The 25,257-nt window shown below is 37.6% G+C and overlaps 1 protein-coding gene across 5 annotated transcripts in view; it reads left to right on the forward strand.

Moving 5' to 3' along the window:
• Nucleotides 1–25,257, forward strand: part of MACROD2 (mono-ADP ribosylhydrolase 2) — a 1,974,865-nt gene that overhangs the window by 1,147,938 nt on the left and 801,670 nt on the right. The gene's annotated exons all lie outside the window — the stretch shown is intronic.

A 25,257-nucleotide genomic window follows, 5' to 3' on the forward strand; every position in this document is an offset into this window, starting at 1 on the left:
AATCCACTTACTGCTTATTCTGTCCTAAACAGTAGGTTCACGTTGTTAAGGGTAATTTCATGGGGGGGGGTGGGGAGTACTGGAAATTTCCATCATCCAAGTTCCTCACCATGATCAGCAAACATCTATCACTGACGTTTTTAACTCCTCAACTAGTTTTCACAATTTGTTGTCCTGTAAAGTAATAAATGGCCCAAATTTTCTACACACTAATTAAAATTCCATTTCTCATGAATTCCTTAATTGAGTGCAAGTCATTATGTGCTTTGTTGACTCTTAAGTGCAAAGATAATTGCAATGGGCAGCATGAAAAGAGTTTGATTATTGCCTGTCGACTCTTGTGAATTCTAATAGGTCTAATTGCATAGCATCAATTCATCATCTCAGCATCACTTCTTTTTATTATTAGCTCTTCGAATTGTAATGTGCTCATAAAGAAGTGTTGTAGTATATCAGAGCTGACATGGTACCTGGCCTATTGTAATTTTCAGCCCTTACCTTGTGCAACTCTTGAAATTAAAAGTTTATTATGGATTGCCCTTTTTCTGAAACTAATTTTAAAATGCTCCCATACGATGAAATGAATACTATCCAAGAATCTGCATATGAATTTGCCTTTGTAATACTGCCATTAAATGACTGCCAAGACCTTTTTTGCTCAGATTGTTCCTATAAATTCAGAACATAATGTGTTAGTTGGAAAACATTTATTAGGCTTTTTAATGGGAATTCCTGGTGGCATTTCTCAGGGAGTTTCTATACTATAGAGGCTGTTTTAAAGGCTCTGGAAAGAGGGAGCTTTCACTGAATATTGATGTGGAATCTTGCAGGAGCCCAATTATATGTATAGAGGACCACCAGCAATTGAGATGCTGAACACCCTGTCATATGCACTAGGGAACAGAACAGCCCTAGTGTAGAGAAGGAATGTAAACCTTTAATCACTCTGCAGATAAACTAATGTTCCTATGTGTGAGAGAGCATATACCTAATATTAATGGCTGCAAATTTGCGGACTCAGACCCTGTGTCAAGCACTGTACTTTCATTGTTATTTCTATTAACCTCAAGGGTCCTTATGAATAAAGTATTAATGTGACAATTTTACAGATGAGGCTCAAAATTTCACTCCAGATCACCAGATGGTATATGGCAAAGCTGGAATTTAAACACCAAGACAGAGACTGCCATAGCTTGTATATGATTTTTGACATACATTATGGCATAATCCAGGTGGGTGAAAACCAATCAGAATCAGTGACAGTGAACTTTGGAAGATGGACTGTATTCTATTCTCAAGTCTGACTCCAAGTCAACCCCAAAGTTAAATTAAATGTAGAACCTCAGGTACTTCTACTTCCTTTAGGATATTGTAGTCGGAAATGATTATAACCCATGTTAGGGAGTGAGTCAGTTTCATGTTATCACTTTCTGGAAAATAAGCAGACTGAACAAAAATGTCTCAGTTATTTACTGCTGTGCAACAAATCATCCCAAAACTAGGTGGGGTAAGTCAACAACTATTTTACTAGGCGTGCAGATCTTGTGTGACAGTAATTCAAATGGCCTGTCTCTGCTCCATATCGTGTGGTCCTTATTGGGAAAAATGTAAATGATTGGGGGCTGGAATCATCTGGAGGCTTCTTCACCCACATGTCTAGTGACTGGAATGGGATGGCTTATAGAACGGGCTCTGCTGGGACCATCCACCAGAGTGTCTGCACATACGGTTTTGGCTTCTCACAGCATGGCATTGAGTTCCTAGAGGGAGCATTTAGTTACCAAGTATTGCAAGAGACCAAGGCCGTTTTGGCAGGCTTCTTCTCACCTTTCCCTGGAAGTCCCATAGCATCACTTCAACACACTTTATTGGTGATAAGCAAGTCACTACAGCCATCTGAGGTTCATTGCGAGGGGATTTATGCTCCAATGAAGGAGTGGCAAGGCAAGGTCACACTACAGAAGAACACATAGGATGGCAGATATTATTGTAGCCATATTTGGGTAATATAGCCTGCCACAGTGAATGAGTCAACCTTGTGTTATTTCTTGCCGGGCAGTAAAGCAATTTGGAGGAAAACAGTACCCCGGCGGGTATAAATTATTTTCTTAAACATCCCTCTGAAAACTACTTTAATAAGTAGATACCTCTTTGCTTCACCTGTGTATGTACCTGATGAAAAGCAAGAATAAAAATTATTTTCCTAAAGCAAATGTTTAGTTCTTTTAAAAAGACTCTTCAAATTTTATGGTTTAGATATAAATATTTTATTAAGTAAATGGGTTCATTTCCAAATATGAAGAATTAGAAGAGCAAATGTTTATCCTACATTTGCTGTACCCTGTGAAATGTGGACTATCACCTATATGAACAAGGCAATAAATGTTAAGTCACAAATATCCATTGCTTACATTCTGCTTTGAAAATCATAGATGGAACAGTGACATAAATGGAACTTGTGCTTATTATATTACCATACTCTTTTCTTTTAATTGAGATAAAATATACATAGAGTGAAATGCAAAGACCTTAATTAAGTATATAATTTGGTGAGTTTTGACAATGTATACACACCAATTAATATGGAAAATATTCCCCTCACACCAGAAACTCCTCATGCCCAATACAGTAAGTCCCCATCTCTCAAAGGCAAACACTGTTCTGACTTCTTTCATGATGTATTAATTTTATCTGTTCTGTTTTTTAAAAATTAATTATTTATTTTTGGCTGTGTTGGGTCTTTGTTGCTGCACGCAGGCTTTCTCTAGTTGCGGCAAGCAGGGGCTGCTCTTGGTTGTGGTGCGCGGGCTTCTCATCGCCGTGGCTTCTCTGTTGCGGAGCATGGGCTCTAGGCACACAGGCTTCAGTAGTTGTGGCACGCAGGCTCAGTAGTTGTGGCTTGCGGGCTCTAGAGCACAGGCTCAGTAGTTGTGGCACACGGGCTTAGTTGCTCTGCGGCATGTGGGCTCTTCCTGGACCAGGGCTCGAACCCGTCCCCTGCATTGGCAGGTGGATTCTTAACCACTGAGCCACCAGGGAAGTCCAATTTTGTCTGTTCTTAATATAAATGGAAGCACATAGAGTATATATGTAATCTTTTGTGTCAGCTTGATCTCGGGTGGCCTCAGCCTGCAGTGGCTTGAAGCACGATTTTGGTTCCCCAGCCAGAGACTGAAGCCAGGCCACAGCAGTGAGAGCGCTGAATCCTAGTCACTAGACCTGTGGCCAGTGACAAGGCTCTGGCGCATCGGCTTTGTAGAAATGAATTCCCACAAAGAGGCGGAAAGTAGTGAAACAAAGTGTTTATTAGGAGGAAAAAGAGAATGTGTGAATAGGCTCACATGGGTGGGCTCAGAGAGAGTCAAGCCCTCGTGGTAGTTTGAATCACTTATATGGGGCATTTCTTCCAGGTTTCCTTTGGCCAGTCGTCTTGCTTTGCCTGGCTCTGACTTCGTATTTGGTTTATCTCAGGGTCCTCCCCTGTGTGCGTTCACGTCTCTTAGCCAAGATGGATTCTAGCGAAGAGGCCTATGGGTAGGTTGACATCACCTACTGTGGGGTGGCACCCCCTCACTTTTTGGCCCCTGAGGAGCCTTTCTACACATGTATAGTCGGGAAGGTCTCCTTGACCTTGAGGATGAGAAATATGTGGTCTCTTTATCTCTTATCTGGGCAGGGCTCAGCTCCTCTCTCACTCCTGCTATTTTGGAGTATCTGTCCACAGGGGACAGACTCCAGTGGCTCAGCCTGAGGTCCATCTATCTCCTGCCTCAAAATTTCTTTTGTTTAGTATGAAGGCTGTCACATCCATTCATGTTGCCACATGTAACAATAGTTTATTTGTCATTAGTTCAGGCACAGTTTACTTATCCATTCTTCCATATTTTTGCTCTCTCTTTTATTCTTTCCCCTTCCCTTATGCTCTAAAATGTCTTCCTTTATTATTTCCTCTGTCTCAAAAACTTCCTTTAGTCATTCTTGTAGGTTGGGTCTGGTCTGTTGGTGACAAATTCTCTCAGTTTACCTTTGCCTTAGAATGATTTATTTCCTCCTTCATTCCTGAAGGATAATTTTGCTGGAAATAGGATTCTATGTTTGATTGTTCTTTTCTTTCATCACTTTCTTCTGGCCTCCATGATTTCTGAGGAGAAACCCATAATCATTTAAATTGTTTTTCTCCTATGTAGACAAGGTTTTGTCTCTGTCTTGTTGCTTTCAAGATTGTTTCTTTGTCTTTAGTCTTCAGAAGTTTGATTATACTGTGTCTTCGCATGAATTTTTTTGAGTTTATCTGGTTTGGAATTTACTAAACTTCTTGATCCTTTGGTTATATATTTTACCAAATTTGGAAATTTTTCAGCCATTATTTTTTGAATACTTTCTAAACCCCATCTTCTTTCTATTCTCCCTCTGAGATGCCAATTATACCAATGTTAGGTCTTTTCTCATAGTCCCACAGGTCCCTCAGGCTCTGTTCATTTTTTAAGTGTTTTCTCTCTGTTGTTTAGACTAATTTCTATTGTTCTTTCTTCAAGTTCATTGACTCTTTCCACTGTCCTCTCCATTATGCTGCTGGGCCCAGTCACTGAGTTTTTTATTTCACCTATTGTATTTTCCAGTTCTAAAGTTTCCATCTGGTTCTTCTTTATATCTTCTACTCTTTGCTGAGAGTTTCTATGTATTCATTTGTTTCAAGCATGTTCATCATCATTTATTGAAGTATTTTTATGATGGTTGTTTTAAAATCTTAGTTGTGTACTTCTAACATCTATTGTCTCTGTGTTGAGTCTATTGATTATCTCTTCTAATTCAAGTTGAGATTTTCCTGGTTCTTGGTATAATGATTGATTTTGCATTGTATCCTTTATGGTATGAGACTCTGGATCTTATTTAAACCTTTTGTCTTAGGAGACCTCCTCTGATACCCCAACAGGGAAGGGATGTGCTGCCTCATTACTGCCAGGTGAAGGTGAAAGTCCAGGTTACCTTCTCAGCCTCCTTTGACACCCCAGGGAGGGAGATGTGCCTTGTTTCTGCTGGATAGAATTGGGATTTCAGGCTGGGAAAAGGAGGATTGCCTTGTTACTGCTCCTCAGTTATCCTCCACTGACACAGCAGTGGCGGGGGCGGTGGGGGGACTGAAGAATTATAGTAAAAGTTCCAGCTTTCCTCATGGTATCCCCTAACACCACTCCAGGGCAAGTGAAGGTGGAAGCCCAGTATCTCCACATGATTTATACTGACATTTTGTGGGGAGGGGTTTTGTTATCACCATTCAGGGATGAAAGTCCTGACTTCCTACTCACCAACCTCTGATACCACTTGGATGGGGAGTACCTCATGATAGCTGGGCAGGGGTGGAAATCAAGGCTCCTCAGTTGGCCTTTGCTGACAGGGGGCAGGATGGAGCCATGGTTTTGTCTGGAGTAGGACAGTTATTGTCTTTCTGTCTTATTAGGTTGGCCTTTCCTGGTTTTCTGGCTAGAAAAAGCAGGCCATTCTTGGAGCTTTTTTGGTCTCCTCTTGGTGGCATTTCCGGGTTCCTGGCTCCTCCAGCACCCAATCCAGGATATATGAAGCAAAAAGAAAACCCAGTGAATTCACCACCATGTCAGTCCTTAAGTCCCAATGCCTGCCTTTTTCTCACCACCTTTCAGAGTCTTCTTATATTTGTTTCATGTACAACTTCCAAGGTTTTAAGCTACACTTAACAGGAGGAACAGGGAGAAGTCCATCTGCTCAATCTTCATCCAGAACAGGATCATCTTTGCTTTTTTATGCATGTTTTCAGTACTAGGTCTTGGTGAATACCAAAGGTATGGAGAGATTAAAATAGCCCTAGATTTAGAACAGTATTTGCCACATGGTGAGAATTCAATGAAGAATAGCTGTTATTTTCTTCATATAATCTCAGTGTCTCTGAAAGTCCAATCTTCTCTTTTCATAGGACAGGCTATGCTCAGATTTGGAGGAGAGATGGGGAGGGAGATGTATCCAAACCCCTCACCTCACCAGTGAGTGCAGGAATCTTCACAACATTTTTTTCTGGCTGCACTGGGTCTTCTTTGCGACGTGTGGGCTTTTTGTGGCTGGTTTCCCTCTAGTTGTGGCACAAGGGCTTCTCTAGTTGTGGCACAAGGGCTTCTCTAGTTGTGGCGTGCGGGCTCCAGAGCTCATGGGCTCAGTAGTTGCAGATGCAGGCTTCTCTCTAGTTGCGATGCATGGGTTTAGTTGCCCTGCAGCATGTGGGATCTTAGTTCCCCAACCAGGGACCAAACCCATGTCCCCCAAATTGGGAGGCAGATTCTTAACCACTGGACCACCAGGGAAGTCCCCACAACATTTCTTAAGATACATAATGGAGTTATCTATTCTGTCCTGTCCATGAGGCTGACTGTACGTGCATATGTATAAACGGACCTAAAAAACCTCTGACTTTTGCCTATTGACGAAGGCAAACAAAGCTAGGGCCAAAACATACAGACTCTGAAAATCCTGCTAGAAGGATATGGGAAGGATTCTTCTTCACTTCCTAAGAAGATGGTAACTTTTGCCTACAAGTGTTTGAAGTGAAGTCTTCTCGTGAGAAGATGGTTCTCCATAGAGTTTATTTGTGAAACAAAACATTATACTTTGTATGGCATCTTTGTAATTCTGGTGAAGGCCCTGTGATTGGGTAACATGACTACGTCTAAAGACTTCAGATCTGATGGAGAACTGAATGTTTGTGATACCAAGCAGAGTTTATCTCCCTCTGCTTATTATTTATGACCTTCACATACATTTTATGTGCTTGGACAATGGACTAGTTTGCAGTGAAATATTCAGGCAAGCTTTTTGAAAAATGGAAGTGGCTCTCAGTCCTTAGATTCGTGGGCAGTTCTGAGTGGCAAGTAGTTCTCCTAATCTGTGTTTTGATAGTTGTTGGTAGGAGATGAAGTCATAGAGGGTCTGTCCTATGGGATACTAACTGAAAAGTTCAACCTGAGCCTTCCCAGTTGCACAATAAGTACCCCCATAGACAGATGTAATGGGGTGACAAACTCCATTTTCCAAGTCTCATTTTAGAGTGTTGCTTTTCATGATTTTGCATATTCTGGACACAGTCAATATTAATTAATTAGCCATTTCAGGTATTCAGACAGCAATTTACCAAATATGTATTAACTACCCCATGCCTGAATTTCCTGGCATGTTCCCAAACCATTTTTCTTTCTTTTTTTTTTTTAAGTGTGTAATTCGGTGATTTTGGTATATTTACAGAGTTGTACAACCATCACCACCACTATTTAATTTCAGAATATTTCCAACACCTTAAAAAGAAACCCTGTACTCCTTAGTAGTTACTGCCCACCCACCACCCCTTCCTCCTCGGCAGCTTGGACATTTCCTATAAATGGGATTATACAATGCTTGGCCTACTGTGACTGGCTTCTTTCACTCAGCATAATGTCTTCAAGATTCATCCATGTTATAACAGGTACCGGTACTTCGTTCCTTTTTATGGCTGAATAGTATTTCATTCTTTAGGTATACATTTGGTTATTCATTCATTAATTGATAAACATTTGGGTTGTTTCCACTTAGGGGCTGTTATAAATAATACTGCTATGAATATTTGTGTATGAGTTTTTATATGGGCGTATATTTTCAGTTGTTTTGGGTGGATACCTAGGAGTGGAGTGACAGGGTCGTATGGTAACTCTATATGTAACATTTTGAGGAACTGTCTGCTTTCCAAAGTGACATCTACATTCCCACCACCAATGTATGATGATTCTCATTGGTCCACATACTCACTAACACTTGTTATTGTCTGGCTTGATTATAGCCATCCTAGTGGGTATGAAGTTGTATCTCATTATGGTTTTGATTTGCATTTCCTTAATGACTAAGGATGGTAAGCATCTTTTCATGTACTTATTGGCCATTTATATATCTTCTTTCCAACCATTTCTTTTTTTTTTTTTCCCCATCTCTGAAGAATTTATTCTTAAGAAATGCACGGAATCTCATGAGATAAATGGGAATTTACATATATTTCACATAAGTTTTTTTTTTAATTGGTGTATAGTTGTTTTACAATGTTGTGTTAGTTTCTACTGTACAGTGGAGTTCCCTGTGCTATACAACAGGTTCTCATTAGTTATCTATTTTATACATATTAGTATATATATGTCAATCCCAATCTCCCAATTCATCCCACCCACCCCCTTGGTGTCCATATGTTTGTTCTCTACGTCTGTGTCTCTATTTCTGCCTTGCAAACAGGTTCATCTGTACCATTTTTCTAGATTCCACATATATGCTTTAATATATGATATTTGTTTTTTTTCTTTCTGACTTACTTCACTCTGTATCATAGTATCCATCCAACCATTTCTTAATCCCTTCATTGACCCCTCTTTGAATCAATTCAAAGTCAAATTACTTACTTAACTAAACTTTTCTTCTTCAGTTTGGCCTGCTTGTTCTTTGGCTTAACTCAGAAGTATGCTTTCTTTAAACACTGTTCTCAGTTACTGTGCACACACCCTGATCTTCTTGTAATTTAAATAATTTCAATCAATGCCTCAATTAATGTTATTAATGTTCTGTTGACATTTAATCCAGAATGAGCTCTTTGTACTACAATATTTGTCCAAAATGTTCTTACCTTTGTAGCTCTTTGCTATAATTTATGAGAACTAGAGCTGAGATTGGACAAGTTTTGCTTTTGTATTATCTACATGCAAACATTCAGAGCTATAGATTGTCATTAGTGTGTATAACACATGAGCATGGCAGGTCAGGAGAGGCCATACAGGTCAACAGAACATGGTTATTAACACAATATATAAGCCAAAGATTATAGCTGGAGGTGCAGTTGGTATGTAAATCCATTCGGCACAAATCAAGGTCAGACTCTTGGGTGCCAAGTCAAAACTGAAGTAGCAGATCATGGGTAGAATTTTTGTAAGAGAGCTACAGGTTGCCACTATTGGTTTAGACTAATAACTGGTTCCTAGACCAATGTGGTTCCTAGACCAGCAGGGCCAGGATCATCTGGAAACTTGTTAGAAATGCAAATTCTTTCTTCCCACCTCCACCTCATCCCAGACATACTGAATCAGAAACTCTGGGAGTAGGACCCAGCAACCTGGGTTGTAACAATCCCTCCAGATGATTCTGATGTACTCTCAAGTTTGAGAACCACTGCCCCAGATATCTTAGGAGGTGCAAAAGGAGAAGGTGGTTTGTTGACCTAGCAAGAGTTAAGGATTAAGTGAGGGCACCCAGCAAGGGCATGCCTGTAGCCAAAAGCAATATCTACAGGGAGGTCTTCTTGCCAAAGAACTGCCTTCAGAGGTCTCTTATTTTCAGTCAAGGGTTCTAATATAGACAGAGTTCACCCTGGGTAGGAAAATTCATGGTAAGGGAAACCCATAAAAGTGAAGGTAAGCCAAAGCCTTGGCATAGGAGGGACTGTATGTCCAGGTGTGGGCTCCTCTGGTTCTAAGCCTTATTCCTTGAATGAAGGCATTCATACAAGTTGGCAGGAGCATGTCATAAAGAATAATGAGAAAGATATCAGTAAAAGTTTGTGGTTTGTGAGAGGCCATATACCTCTGATGAGCCCATAGAGCCTTCACGGGAATGATATGATAAAGCCAGATTTATCAGAAGCTACAAATACAATCAGCCATGTCCTGCGAAGGAAGTTGCTCTTTCTAGCACAAGAAAAGTCCAAGGGAAATTTTCTCTTTCAACAACAGGAAAAACCTTTTATTTCTCCTTTAACCTTTTGTGTTTACTCCAGCTCCCAGGCTAAGACCAGATATAGCCTCATTCTTCTCTGGCTGTATCCAGGACAGTGGTGACTTGAGCCATTTAGAGGGATGCCATCATTTGCTTCCAGCACGTGCAGACTTTGGCCTTTCACAAGCTTCTAGAACCTAAGTGAGGGCTCTGAGGGAATCCCAGGGATTCCTACCTCATGGATAGATTCTTAGGCCCAGAGTATACATTTGAAAAGGGACCAAAGTTGTCTTCGTGAAATTCTATAAATTGGTTGCATCTGTGTGTTCTTTATGACCTTTTTCTCCATTTAATAAGAACATTAAAAGGCAAAAAATAACAAAATATATTTGGTTCAATCCTATGGAAACTTTTGTACTATTTCATCAATAAAATTGTCAATAATTCCATTAGGTTAATTTTGTTGTTCTTTATTATACAGCAGTGTCTTGCAGTCCATTTACTGTAGTAGAGAGAACTAAGACATTAGTCTTTCAGAATGAAATAAGCAGTAAAATTGTTAAAACCCTATCAGAACATGTTATTGATGTTGTCTTCTGTGTTTTTGAAATACTGCACTGCAAGGATGCTTTAGAAAATAATTCAGCTGCTTGATATGTTTCTGCTTTAAATATCTCTGGACAGCTACGTGTGTAACAAGGCATATAGATCTACTAGTGAGGGTAGAAATAAATATTGCTTTTAGTTTAAGTAGTTTAAATAAGATTTGTAATTAATGCATAATAATTAGGTATCTAAAAACAACTCTTCAAATTTGAACTATTCTCTTCTGGAAAACATGTAATCCATTTTTATTTAAAGTGTATAATATTTATTAAAAATGGGGTTTAAAATAAGCCTGGTTTGGAATGTTGTCATCAGTTCTAAAAGAAGCTCTATGAAATAGCTAGAATGATGTGGATGGATATGTTCTGAGTCATGAAAACACCGAATATATTCCTCTTTTTTCTCTTTATTTTTTCCTGTGTGTTTTTGTGTGTGTGTATTTGCAATTTGGAAGCATATGCTGTTTTATCATGTTGGGAAAATAAAATCATACCTTTTAACATTAAAAAAAACTGTGAAAATCTTAGCAATTTCTATAATCCTTTTGTTAGCTGCATGAGAAATACATTCCTTGTTAAAATGTCTATTTATATAATTCAGTCATCAATTACAACATTACAAATACTTTTCTTTCTTATTAGAGATGCCCTGACAAGGGATTAATTATTTGCATTATAAATAACAATGTGATGAAAATGCATATAATTTGTATGGGTCTCTAGAAGTATCAAGAAAAAAAAGTGTGAAGGTGTATGTTAAGTGAATTCAGATCCACTGAGAGATAGCTATAACAGAGTATTAGCCTGGGCAACAAAAGGATTTATATACAGTAAAACTGTTAGAGAAAAGAATTATATTCAATACATGTAGAAGTTAGAAAAAGATGTTCTAACAAGAGAGGGAGAAATAAAAATTCCAGGAAGTTAAAAAAAGAACAGAAATTTCAAATGAAGGGATGCATAATGGAAAGGAAACAGCTGAAAACTTACTGATTCAAAGAATAAGTCAAAGAAATAGTCTAAAATGTGCAGCAGATAAAATATTATATTTAAGAGAAAGTAAAAACAATTGAGATTTACTCCCAGACATATATAACCCATCTATTAAGACTTCTAGAATGAATGGAGAAAAGGAAAGAGTAGTAATAACTTCATAACTAAAAGAGAAAAAAGCATTCCTGTCCTAAAAGAACCTAGACAGAATTCAGAATTCCAAGTATAAATTGGAAGTTCCTAAAACTTCTGGGGAGGAAAAGAAATCCAACTCAACTTATGGAGGTGTAAAAATCAAACTAGCTTTTTCTCGTGGTAGAAGGAAATGAAGCAAAATCGTCAAAATTCTGAGAGAAAAATTAATTTGAACCTAGAGTCATATATGCTGGAAAACTAACATTCAGAAATGAGAATGAACTAAAAGCTTTTGAAAATCTAGTGACTTGGAAAATTCCCAGCTACAGACCATCTCTGAAAGAATTACCCAAATATTTGAGGAAAAAAAAGAGTTTAAGAAAGAGAAAACCAGGGATCCAAGAAATAGTAGAAGCAAAGAAGCCAGTAAAATATAAATTCTGACATAATCGGTTTCTATGAATAGTTATGAATTTTGAGAGTGTAACGATGAGATACTGATTAAATATGAAAGAGCTTATTGTTATCCTATTTATGCACACTGTGAATACAATTAACTACAAGTACTAACGATAATCAATCAAGTTAGAGTTCACCTACTACATGCCAGGTACTGTGCTTGATGCTTTCACATATAGTGGCTAATTTATTCCCCATTATGAACTTGAAAAATAAATATTATTCTGTTTTTACAGAGAGGAGAGGAAAGGTAAAATTACTTTTCTCAGTAAAAACTTGTGGGTAAACTTCCCACAAGTTTACCCAGTTCATGAGTGGGATTTTCCATTGGGATGTGAAGACTTGTTTTCTTGCTCTTTCCTGATATCATTCTTTTTTTTTTTCCTTTTTTTTAAACATCTTTATTGAAGTATAATTGCTTTACAATGGTGTGTTAGTTTCTGCTATATAACAAAATGAATCAGCTATACATATGCCTATATACCCATATATCCTCCCTTTTGCGTCTCCCTCCCACCCTCCATATCCCACCCTTCTAGGTGGTCACAAAGCACCGAGCTGATTTCCCTGTGTTATGCAGCTGCTTCCCACTAGCTGTCTATTTTACATTTGGTAGTGCATTTCTGTCCATGCCACTCTCTCACTTCGTCCCAGCTTACCCTCCCCCTCCCCATGTCCTCAAGTCCATTCTCTATGTCTGCGTCTTTATTCCTGTCCTGCCCCTAGGTTCTTCAGAACCATTTTTTTTTTTTTTAGATTCCATATATACATGTTAGCATACGGTATTTGTTTTTCTCTTTCTGACTGACTTCACTCTGTGTGGCAGACCCTAGGTCCATCCACCTCACTACAAATAACTCAATCTTATTTCTTTTTATGGCTGAGTAATAGTCCCCTGATATCATTCTATCTGATTATAATTACACATTCTAGTGACCATCTTTAGATACTTCTCTATAATATAAAATATTTTCCTACTCATAATAAACTCCCCATTATTTTACTCTGCCTGTTTCTCTCATCATATTATCATATCACGCAAGCATGACCCCATTTCCAAATAAAAATTGGAATTTTTATTCATTGGCCTACACAATAGTATATTACTAGAGAATCAATCACCAGATGTTATTTATTTACATGTGTTTCTTTCTTTTAAAATCTGGTATTCATTGCTTAATTATCAAAGCTTCCAGGCAAACATTCCATTGTTAGCATCTGAATTACTATGGAAAGAACTCTTGGTTTTCTTTGAGTGGTTTTACATTAATGGTTTCCACTAAATAATCTTGCAGAGGCACATCTTTGAATCTCAGCCTCACAATGAATCATGTTTGAAAGGCTCAGTGATATTTTGTCTTCCCCTGAGTGATTCTATATCAGACCCAAAATAGGCAAGGAAGAAGGTAAAAAAAAAGTACCTTGATACAGGAAAGTTAGTTACCTTCAACTGTACAAGCTTTGTTTGTTTGTCTTGCTAATTCTTCTCTTATTTTTGTCCCCTTTCTGCATTTTATTTTTATGTTAAGGATAGATTTTTAGAAGACTTGACAAGCACTACTATAAGTTGGACCTCAATTACTATATATTCTGATTTCCCCATTTCTGTCGTCCCCTCAGCCACCCAGAGTGGAGTTACTTTGGATGAATTTTAACTCTTCCCTTTCTTTTCTCCCACCCACCTTGAAACCATCATCAAAATTGGCCAGAACCTTTAAGTTTCTTGAATTATCTGTGTCCTTTCTCATTCCTGCCAACCTGGTTTAATGTTAGCTGGTCTCTTTCCCTTTAGTAGCTTCCAACTCATTCTATGAAGAAGGAAGCATAAGGAAGGAAACCGTTGTCATGATTTCTCTTGGGAATGCATGATCCTGAAGGATCTGTCTTTGCTTTATCCTGTGATATCTGGTAGAATTCTTGTTTAAAAAGCTGTGCCTGCCATTTTCTTCTCTACTAGAATCAACTGATCAGGTAGCAGTCATCTTAGACTTTCTAGTTACTAGGACTGGATATTTATATTTAGGGGATATTTGTATTTAGTTACTAGATCTGGACTAGTCTTAAGTAAGCAAACTGCTTATTTAAGAAGAGCATCTCTATTCTCAAGCAGCTGGCGTGTAGAAATGATCTGATCACTGTCTCACAGAAGTGGAAAGAGAAATTAAGTTCTAAAGATTGAGAATTTTTATATCCTAAAGACAAAAATTGCATTCAGTTAAGATTACTCTTTTAAAATCCCTTAACTCATACAAAAGTTGAAACAGAGAAATACCATTTCTTAACAAGACCAGTACGTCTGGTTTTCCCTATAGAGTTGAAAGAGATCACTGTTTCTTCAAACTTGAGAACCAGATGAAGTAGTTAATGGTGCCAATTTTCCATTAGAAGTGGGAATATTTATTTTTAGTTACTAGATCTGCACAGAAAGAAGCTCTAGTGTAGCAATTCTCAAAGCATGATTTAGGGATACCTCTTTCAGGGGATTTGTGAGGTCAATACCATGTTCATAATAATATTCAGAGATTATTTGCATTTTTCACTTTCTTTCTCTCTTGAGTGTGCAGTGTAGTTTTCCAGAGGTTACATGACATGTGATAGCATCATTTTCCTGATAGTTAATTGTATATGTGCTTTTGTTTTCTTGTGTGATAGATATGACCCACCAAAACAAAAGCTCTCACAGGTCCTCAGTTAATTTTGAGTATAAAGAGGTTCCAAAACCAAAAAGTTTGAAAACAGCTTCTGTTTTGCACAAAGAGCCAATCATGTCTGAGAGGTAGGTGGGAATGCAGCCTGATCTCTTGGAGTCCAGCAATGTAAGTTCATGTTCATGCGAGAGCATACACTCATTGTGGAAATGTTTAGTGAAATAGTCCTTATTATTTAAATATTTTGTCATTCTCACTCCTCCTAACCCCTTGTTCATATTGTTGAATTCGTATAAGTGAACTCATGAAAAATGCAACTTCATAGTATAGAAACTTCCATGTATTTTTTTCTTTTAGAATCAATGTTAATCTCATTCTTAAAATGTTCTGTCCTTCTCAGTTGTCTTTTCTAAATAGAACTGTTCCTCTAGAAAATTAGATGTAGAGCCTTGTGTGGATGTTTATACCATGAAAGTGCAACCCAGAAGAGAGTACAGGTGTAAATGTATGGAGTAGCTGTAGTCCAGTGGAGTCTTATGAATGTACTGGTCTCAGGGAGAAATTAAACCTTGTTTATTTTGATGGAGAGGTGGATTCATTATACCCAAATGTCACTTTTTAAAGAAACGCGAAAAGTGATCCCATTAATTTTTTGAGAAGACATGTAGAGAATCTGCAATTTTCCATTTTGTGATTTGAGAGCCAAAACCAATCTCTAGAACAAAGCCAATTTATTCTAAAATGAACCATGTGCAGACGAGGGAAGTGACACATTTTAAAAATGCATTTAATTATCTCTTGCAGAAAAAGGCAAAGGAGTCACTGCACACTTTTTTTTTTCTGTTGGAAGTCTTGGGAAAGAATCTTATAGCTTTTACTAAAAAGTGTGATGGTATTAGAATTGTGTGTATGTGTGTGTGTGTGTTTAAATTGTAGTGCACTTATTAGGAAATCTTTGATCAGGCTTTGCTAAGTCTTTCTGTGAAGAAACAGATTCTTAGTTCTATAAAAATGTATGTTGAATGATCTGAACCAAACTACATTCCATTGCTTGCTCAGTCTAGCCTGTCCATTTCACCTCATTGTTTCCTCTAATCCAGTTTATCATCTCTGATTAGATTGATTATATCAGGCCAACGTTTATTGTATCACTCACAAATTCACTAATTATCTATTAGGCAATTGTTCCCATAGAGTTCTTGGCTTTGCCAGGAGACTCAGACATAGATTGGTCATGTTTTCTGTGGTGGAAGCGTAGTCTCCACATGAAGACAGGAAACACAGAATAACATCACAGAGTTAGAAGGAATCTCGATGCATACATAGTCATATTTGATTGCCTCTGATGACAGGAAATTCCCTGCCTCCTCAGGCAGAATGCTGTGTTATTGGAGAGCTCTGACTGATGGAATCTTCTTAGTTGTGTGTACAGAAATGTTCATGTTAAAAGTCATGTAAATGGTCAAATGAAAGTGTTATTGGAGACCAGAAGAGGAGAATTGAGTTCAGTTTAGTTCATGTAGTGGGGTTCATGGATCATATCTTCAAGGAAGGTCAGTTCTTTTTGAGTTTCATGGGATGGGAAGGATCTTGAGAGGCAAGGATGGAGGTGCTCTCTTGACACCAGGAAAGGCCTGTAGTCAGAAAAAACACAAGACATGTTTGGTGTGAGTGAACAGAGCAATTACCGTATGTACCTGGCACTTAGTGGATTTATTTATTTAAAAAAGGAGAGAATGACTAAGTGAATGATTGCAAAAAAGCCTTTCTAGTCCATACTTGTGGTGGCAAGGGAGCTATAAAGGAAGGCTGTTGACACACAAGCACACTGACCCCTCTGCACACTTCAGTCCCAGCCTAGATTCCACATTTGTAGAGTTACCCTGTGGAGGGGACTGACGTTCATTTATTTTTACTCACTACATAGAATTTTTAAAGCCTACTTTCCCCTTGTGTCTTCATAAAGTACTGGTTTTGCATCTCTCTGAAAAGGCTGCCAATTGCCATCCATCCCTTGAACCAGAACAAAGACCTTATTATTATTTTCCTTGAAAAAGTCATATTGTCTATCCGGACCTCCACCTCCTCTCACCCTGCTATTGAAGTATTAGAAATGCCATGTATTTGACTCACTTCCTTCTAGGATGTGTTCTCTTTTGGTTCATTCTAAAATGATGGTGAAATGTTGGAATTTTGCAGAAAATTCAGCTTCCCACAGTCTCTCTGAGACCCCTCTCTGTTGGAAATAACACTATTGTAATGCAGATGCCCCCAATACCCTGTGGAATCTCCAAGATTCTATAAATGGCTGACCACAGGATATCCCTTTTATACAAATTTCAATCTATATTATTGCAAATAGACCCTTATGTGTAGGTGTCCAGATGAAATAGGACCCAGTCCCATCAATAGGACTGACCTAAAATAAACCTTTGGCAGAAAAGGTAGAGCTAGTAAAAAATTTAAAATGAGCTTTGCCCCTTCCTTCTTTCTTTCTTTTCTTTCTTTTTTTTTAATATGGAGGATAACATTTTGGTAGAAATTGCTCAAGTATTATTTTAAAACTTGACCCTCACAACTTAAGCTTAAAACTTCACAACTTTGAAGTCAATGAAACATGAAACATACTGTCAGCACAAGATGCCCGAAACGTGGCCACACTGTCACATTTTAATGTAAAAATGGGATTCAAACCTCAAACTGAGCTGGGTGTACTCCTTCAAGCTTTGACAGTGCATTCAGTGTGCCTTTATCAGCTGTAAAATGCAAATGGTGTTTAGCTACTGTGTATTTAATCTTAGACGTAGACATAGACGTAGACATTTTATTTAGGGAACCACAGCACCAAGGAGGCTAAGAGAGGTGAACTAGGGTGAACTAGAAGCCCTTTATAACCAAGAACACTGGAGGGAAATCTAACAAAACAGGCTCAACTCACAGACTCAAAGGAAAATGCACTAGAAAATAACATTGTTAAGTGCTGGCTTATCCCAAACTCATGCACAAAGCCGTATGACTAGTCTTTCTGAACATGGAAAGAAATCAAACATGCAGCTGAAGAAATGTATGAGAGAATAATCCAAATTTAGAAACATGCTGCAGCTGAAATCCAATCTAACTGATGTCTGCTGTAGATTGAAAAGGAACATCTTATGGACAATTGATTGTTTCTTGAAATATAATAAAAAACAAGCTCTGAAAATGTATTTCTGAAAACATTGACCTAAATGGAGCAAAAAGACAGCATTTACTTTGTAATGCTATCAGGTGGTAATTCAGTTTCCCGTTAACCAAACTTCAAGTATTCTGTTTCAGGTTGCAGATGGGTGGTGCTTATCATATAAATTGGCCAATAAGATTTGCAAATAATACTTTTAGTGCTTGGTTTTGTGGTTGTAGCTCTAGAAAAGAAAATCCATTTAATTCCGTGCATTGGTTTTTCTCCTTAAAATTCATGCAATTTGAATATGATTGACAGGGCACAACATCATTATGCAGTCTGTTAGATGGACCGATTATGCTTATGAATACAAGAGTGGAGTGAATGAAAGCAACGTGTAATTGATTCTACTCTTGGTCTGACTCTTCATTAACAGTTTGAATGTAGCACAGTTGCTTCTCAGATGGAAAACGATGAGAGCAACCTATATGTGTTCCCTCAGTTGTTTTAAAATTCATTATGCTAATATTTTTTCACAGAATGTTTTTGCTGCATTTGTTTTGTCACGCGGAAGTCCGATCGAATCTTAGTAAATGATTCTCCTGCTTTCAGTATTTATTTGGCATTCCAATTGCACATTTTTCAATTTACACATTTGGAAATGAAAGCATACTCCCTCCGGCACCCCCTTCAAAGACAACCTTCCATCCTACCCTCCTCTTCTATAGACTTCAGACTAATTTCCCAGGATAGAACGTGGTGGGGGGAGCACAAGGTGGTGGTTATAGCTTCAAAACAAAAGAGCTGATTTATAGGCTGATTGATTTCAGAAATAGATGAACAAAATCAGGCTCGATTTGTCTTGCCACACTTCAGTCAGATAAAGTACAAAACGACCTGCCATCCCATTTTGCATACCTCTTCCAGGGCTCGCATTTGAGATGTTGATTAAATGTATAGACCGCATTGCTGTTTTCTTGGCTTTCCTCAGTTGTGTAAGAAAGGGCTTCAAGTGCCTGAAGGCTGCTCTTCCTTTCTGGAATGTGGAGCTGGACAATTCAGGGAAACAACATTATTTTCATTGCTCACAGTGAGACACGATGCTGATTCTGTAACAGCCATCCCTGCCCTTTCCTTTGCCTACAAGTTTCTGCCAGACTTTAAGACAGAAGAAACAACAAAATTAGTGCTGGGCCAGGCAGTTCTGTCTAGGAGCTACAATCGTACTGTGATCTCCAAATTAGATTGTATTTACAATTGATAAGCATATTAATTTCATATTCAGTCTTTCTCTAGCTGTGATTTTTTAATTAAATCAGCAGTTGACTTATAAAGATAATAGGTCTGAGAACTTCATACTGGAAATAGATTTCTTTCTTCTGATGAGAACTTTTAAGATCTACTCTTTTAGCAACTTTCAAATATACAATGTAGTATTAGAAACTATAGTCACCATACAGTGCATTATATTTCCAGGACTTATTTATCTTATAACTGAAAGTTTGTACCTTTTGACCTCTTTCATCCATTCATGCATCCCCTCCTGCCCCTAGCCTCTGGCAACCATCGATCTGTTCTCTGTATCTATGAGTTTGCTGGGCTTTTTTTTTTTTTTTTGGATTCTACATGTAAGTGAGATCATACAGTATTTGTCCTCCTCTCTCTGACTTATTTCACTTAGCATAATGCCCTCAAGTCCCATCCATCTTATCACAAGTGGCAGAATTTCCTTCACTTTTATGGCTGAATAATATTCCATTGTTTATGTATATAAAACCCATTTTTTCTGTCCATTCATCCATCAATGGACACTTAGGTTATATCCATATCTTGGCTGTTGTAAATAATGCTGCAGTGAACATGGGGATGCAGATATCTATTTGAGATGTTTTTCTTTCCTTTGAATAAATACCCAGAAGTGTAATTGTTGGATCATATGGTAGTTCTATTTTTAATTTTTTGAAGAACCTCCATACTGTTTTCATGAATGACTGCATGGAAATAATCATATCAGTTTTTCCTATGATATCTTATTTATCTACCACAACACTTGGTATTTGATAAACATGCTAACCCCCAAAAAGCCCCAGGTGTCTGGTGAATCCTTCATTGTGCCCGTTTTAAAACGTGTCCACAGATGCTTTGCTACTTCTCCCGTCAAGAGGTGAAGTCTGCATGATTCCACTTGAAATGGGTGGAATTTTGTGACAGTTGCAACCAATCAGGGTACAGTGGTGGTAACACTGTGTCGCTCTCAAGGCTGGGATAGAAAGGATAACACAGCGTCCACCTCTGGCGCACTTGGTCTTGGAGCCCTGAGCTGTCATGTGAGCAAGCTGACTGTTCTGAGGCTTCCGTAAGGAAACCCAAACTGGCCCCCATGGAAAGTCCCTGAGACCACAGGAAGAGGGAGAGATGTCTGGCAGGCCGGCCTTTAGCTGCTGGAACCCACACTATTCCACTGCCAGCCACTACCCAACTACAACCATATGAGAGGCTCCATGCCAGACCCCCTAGTTGAGCCATTTCAGAATTGTTGATCCAGAAAAGCCATAAAAAATAATAAAGCGTTGTTGTTGTCTTAAGTTATCATGTTTTGGGGTAATTTCTTGCACAGCAATAGCCAATCAGAATTTGCATGTATACAAAGTATGAGGCTAAAGTAATGGAATTCATGATAAGCATGACAAACTTCATATATACAAATGTATGCCATTTCCTTCAATAAGTAGCCACACTGGGAAAAGTTTATTCATAATCATATTGTCTCTGTGATGGTGTGTCTCCCCACACTGATCTGTGACTTTGGGCATAATTCTTTCTCCTGTGGATCCACTGAGCAAGGGAAAATAGATTAAATTTTCTCTACTGTCCTTTTCATCTCTAAAAATTCTTGACCATTATACAAAATTCTTTGGTAACTGAGATACCTGAGAAATATGTTCCTGTCCTACATATTCACTGTAAGGTATCTAGGACTCAGTTTGCATATTAAAATTATAGTAAAACTTTAAATATAGATATAAGCCATATAGGTAAAAAATGCCATTTTCCCTACCATTTAAACCCTGAAAATAATTGTTTTATATAAAGAGATTATTGAGAGTAGCAAAATAAAAGAAAAATATACCTAGTGAAGTTCTTATTTTAAATCCCTTGAAATTATATAAATATTTTTAAGTGTATTTTCTTGTTTATAGTGATATAAGATCATCTTTAGAGAGCACATTAACAGTCTTTATATGTTGTAGGAATATGGTAGATGGAATTCAGGAACTTGGTTTAACCATATGATCTTTGTTTTAATACTTAATTTAATTTTTGTATAGGTAACACATTCACATAATTTGAACATCAAAAATATTAGTAAACAGTGAAGTGTCTTCTTCCCATATTTGGCCCTATCCTTGTAGTTTTCATAGGTTAACCACTGCTGTTAATTACTTGTTTATCCTCCCAGAGATATTTTATACTTATATTAACTAAAACAAATATGCATTCTTTTCTACACCTGTGGAGGTATTTTTACACTAATGGTACCATGCTTAACATTTCTGCATCTCTTTTCTTCCCTCTCTCCTTCCCTCCCTCCCTCCCTTCTTTCCTTCCTTCCTTCCTTCCTTCCTTCCTTCCTTCCTTCTTCCCTCCCTCCCTCCCTCCCTCCTTTCCTTCCTTCCTTCCTTCTCTTTCTCTATTTCTTTGTCTCTTTCTTTTTCTTCCATAGTAATATATCCTGAATATCTTTCCATATTCATACATAAATACCTTCATTGTCCTTTTTACAGAAGCATAATGTTTCATTGTATTAATGTACAATTATTTCACTAGTCCCCTACTGATGGACATTTAGGTTGTCTCCAAGCATATCATCCACAGAATATATTCCTAGAAATAGAATTATTATACCAAAAGGAGTCTACATTTGTAATTTGGAAAGATATGGTTAACCACTCTCTCTGGGAATGGTGCCAGTGTGCATTTCATTGTATAGGCATGTTGGAGAAAATTGAACCATGACTGATGTTCGTTTGTCTGGAAAATAGTGAATTAGACTACTCAGAACCTATAGCTTAATTCTTGATAGACATGTAGAAGCGGGATTGTATTTGAGAGCTGCAAAGAATCTTAGAGACCATCTTATTCAACTCCTTTTAGGTTTTAAGACCAAAGCCCAAAGAGAAGAATGACTTGCCCAAGGTCAACAGCTGGTTAGTGACAGATCTGGGACTTCTGACAATTATAATCAGATCTTAGGGCTTACAGTCTGGTGCTCTTTCCACACCAGAGGAAAGGTAACTGCCACTCCTGCCTGTATGCTCAGGATGCCTGGGACCCCGCTGCTGCTGATAATTAGTATTTCTTGAGTGTCTGCGTGTACCAGGCATCAGATGAAAAACTTCTATTTACATTATCTTATTTATACCATGGAATCCACAAATTCATGTGCAAGATAATTGCATAAATTGAATGCATGTATCTCGTGTATCTCACGTGCATATGTCCGCTCTGAAGATTGTATTGTGTTTAATAAAATGTAAATTAATACAAAGCATCACTGAAGTTTTAATAGCTGTTTTTCTCTAACTTGTTCTCAATCAGTGGATTTTGAAACTACTACTGTGAAAGGGTAGACCATAAGACTTTTGATATGAAAAAGAGGATCCTTATACTCAAAACGCTTGAGAGCCACTTAACAGTGTTTAAAGTCCTTTTAACTGCCCAGACGTCATTCTGTACTCCATCTGGCTCCATTACAAGGTTAAATACTAATGATGCCACAAGTACAGAAGAGACCACAGAGATCATCTAAGCAGCCGATTCATTTTGTGGATGAGGAAACCAAGGGAGGGACCAATGAAAGGATGGCTTCATCTGGGTTACTCCACCAGTCAGGGCTGGAGCTGGAATCAGAAAGCAGGCCTCCTGACTGAATTTTATAACAGGAAAAGGGGGAACTCCTTGGTGTGTCAGAGTCACCCATAAGTACTATAAACAATTACAATAATGAAGAAAATTTCCTTTCGAGCCTTACAGGTTTGTGGATCTGAGAGGTTGTGATATTGGTCGATAATAACACTTGATCTTGGATGCTGTAAATTTAATACAGAGCATAACCAACAGAGATCAATATTTTGATGTTGAGGATGCTCTTTTATTGGCTCTTTGTCCTCAGACTTAAATTAAATGGAGAAGTGAAGAAATGCAAGGAATAATTTTTCAAAAATTCCATGTAAGTTTTGCAGAGAAAGATGGCTAAGGGAGAAAGCAAAGGAAACATTTATTTATTATGTCATTATTTCCTGCCCTTATGGACTTCTCTCTCTCTCTCTTTTCTTCCCATTAATGCCCCTAAGCCCTGTGTTCACTGGCAAAAGTAGACACATCTTTATGACCTGGACAAGAGACATTTATTCTTGACCTTCTCCATCCACAAAATAAGGAAACCAAGGTCATATCCTGTTGCTCTTTTATATGGTATTTGATGGACAGAGGCACTGGGAATGAGGTCTAAGAAAACAAATAAAACAAAAGAAACAAAAGACATAGATTTCACCTTCAACAATGGCAAGGGGGGTGGTGCCAAAACTGCCCTGGAATAACAGGGCGCGGGTTAATCTGTGGAAATTTAGGCCCATGAGGGACTCTGCAAACCTTAGGTTTAGTCAAATGTATTTTGGAAACAGAGCATTCTGTGTTCATCACCCCCCTCCCTTGTGGAGACTCACAATTCATTGTAGCATCCTAAGTGTCCAGAGGAACCCTACACTAAGGTAACTGATTGACTTAATCTCACCTGGTGATCCCCAAATTTAATTGACCTTTAAACCCATATCTTACTGAACCTGCTTTGGGACATCCTGTTGCAATTCTTATTTGTTATTACAAAAACAATGTTAGTGTGTGTGTGTGTGTGTGTGTGTGTCTGTGTGGTTTTGTTTTGTTTTTTGCTAAATACAACCTAATCTCCCTTTATCCTCTCATTCTATTAATATGTCGTAGCGGTTCTCACTTTAAAGCCAGGTTTGTCTGTGAAATAACATCTGCATAAACTCACTAATGAGGTTTCTGCCTATTTTGATCACAAGATATCATCTTCAACATTATCTGACAAGGGTTTAAATACTGTTTAAAGTCATTAAAAGTTGAAATCAACATTTGGGGATTTTCTCAACATTAAATAATACTCTTGACATTTAGCAGACAATTAACAAAAATCTTTCTCTTAGTGATTTATTTTCTGCTATTTAAATTTCATATGCAATTTAAAACTATTCCATAGTCGCATTTTGGTAAAGCGTTCTTATTCTCTTGTTACTGTTTTTGAAATTAAGTGGTACTGGTTAGCCAAAGCAAGTCATTTATTTTCATTATAATATTCTAATGACAAAATTTCTTTTTTGATCAAAGTTGATTAGTTATTGTTACTCACATCGTTTAAATAAGTTTATAATCCAGATTAACAGGTAAGACTGAGAAGCAGGAGTTACAAAGCATTTTCAAGTAATTTGGACTAAAACTTGGTCTATTTCTTACGACCTTTATTGACTTAAAATGAGGACAGTTCTATTTAATTAAGTTCCCAAACTTAAACGTTTATGTATACCGCAATGACTGGTTTTATATGCCAAAACAAAAATTTTAATTTTGTGTTTTAAATTTAAATAGAGGATGAAAAGTACAGATTGAGTTTTGAAAATTTTAATATAGTGAAAAATAGAAGTTAAGTAATTATTAGGAACCATTATCCCCAGCATACCTCACGTGTGTGAGGATAAGTAGATTGCATTGTAAATTGGTAGGGATGTTTAAAAATTATTCCTTTTATAACGCATATATGTGGAATCTAGAAAAATGGTACAGATGAACCGCTTTGTAAGGCAGAAATAGAGACACAGATGTAGAGAACAAACATATGGACACCAAGGGGGGAAAGGGGTCATCGTGGTGGTGTGATGAATTGGGAGACTGGGATTGACATGTGTACACTAATACGTATAAAATAGATTACTAATAAGAGCCTGCTGTATTAAAAAATAAATTAAATAAAAAAATAACCCTTTTAGTGTTATTACTGATTATTATAAATTCTTTTGACATATTTCCAGGAACTTGCCCTTCTTTATTTTGTACAATGCCTGATACTATTGTCTTATTTATAAGTAAGGTGATGTGTAACATTGGTACTTCCTTCCCATGTCAATTCAGAATGTTCATTTTGTAGGCAACTATTTCTCAGTTTATTTCCCACTGAGGATTTGTCTTCTGCCAGCGTGCCAATTATTCACACCTTATATAATCTGTTATGCTTGCATCTGACCAGTAGCGATGGAACAATTTACTGGTAGGGGATTCCTTTTCACAATTATCACCTTCCTGGAAATTTGCCTACTTTAAAAAGCTGTGCTATCTAAAATCTTTTACCAGAGAAGCATTTGCATCATCAGTATTTCTTAGCTTGCTTGTCTCCAAGCTCCAACACAAATACCTAAAATAAATAAAGCACCAATTATGTGAAAAG

The sequence above is a fragment of the Monodon monoceros genome, unplaced genomic scaffold, assembly GCF_005190385.1.
Source record: "Monodon monoceros isolate NGI ecotype Baffin Bay Population unplaced genomic scaffold, NGI_Narwhal_1 Super_Scaffold_13, whole genome shotgun sequence".
Lineage (NCBI taxonomy): Eukaryota > Metazoa > Chordata > Mammalia > Artiodactyla > Monodontidae > Monodon > Monodon monoceros.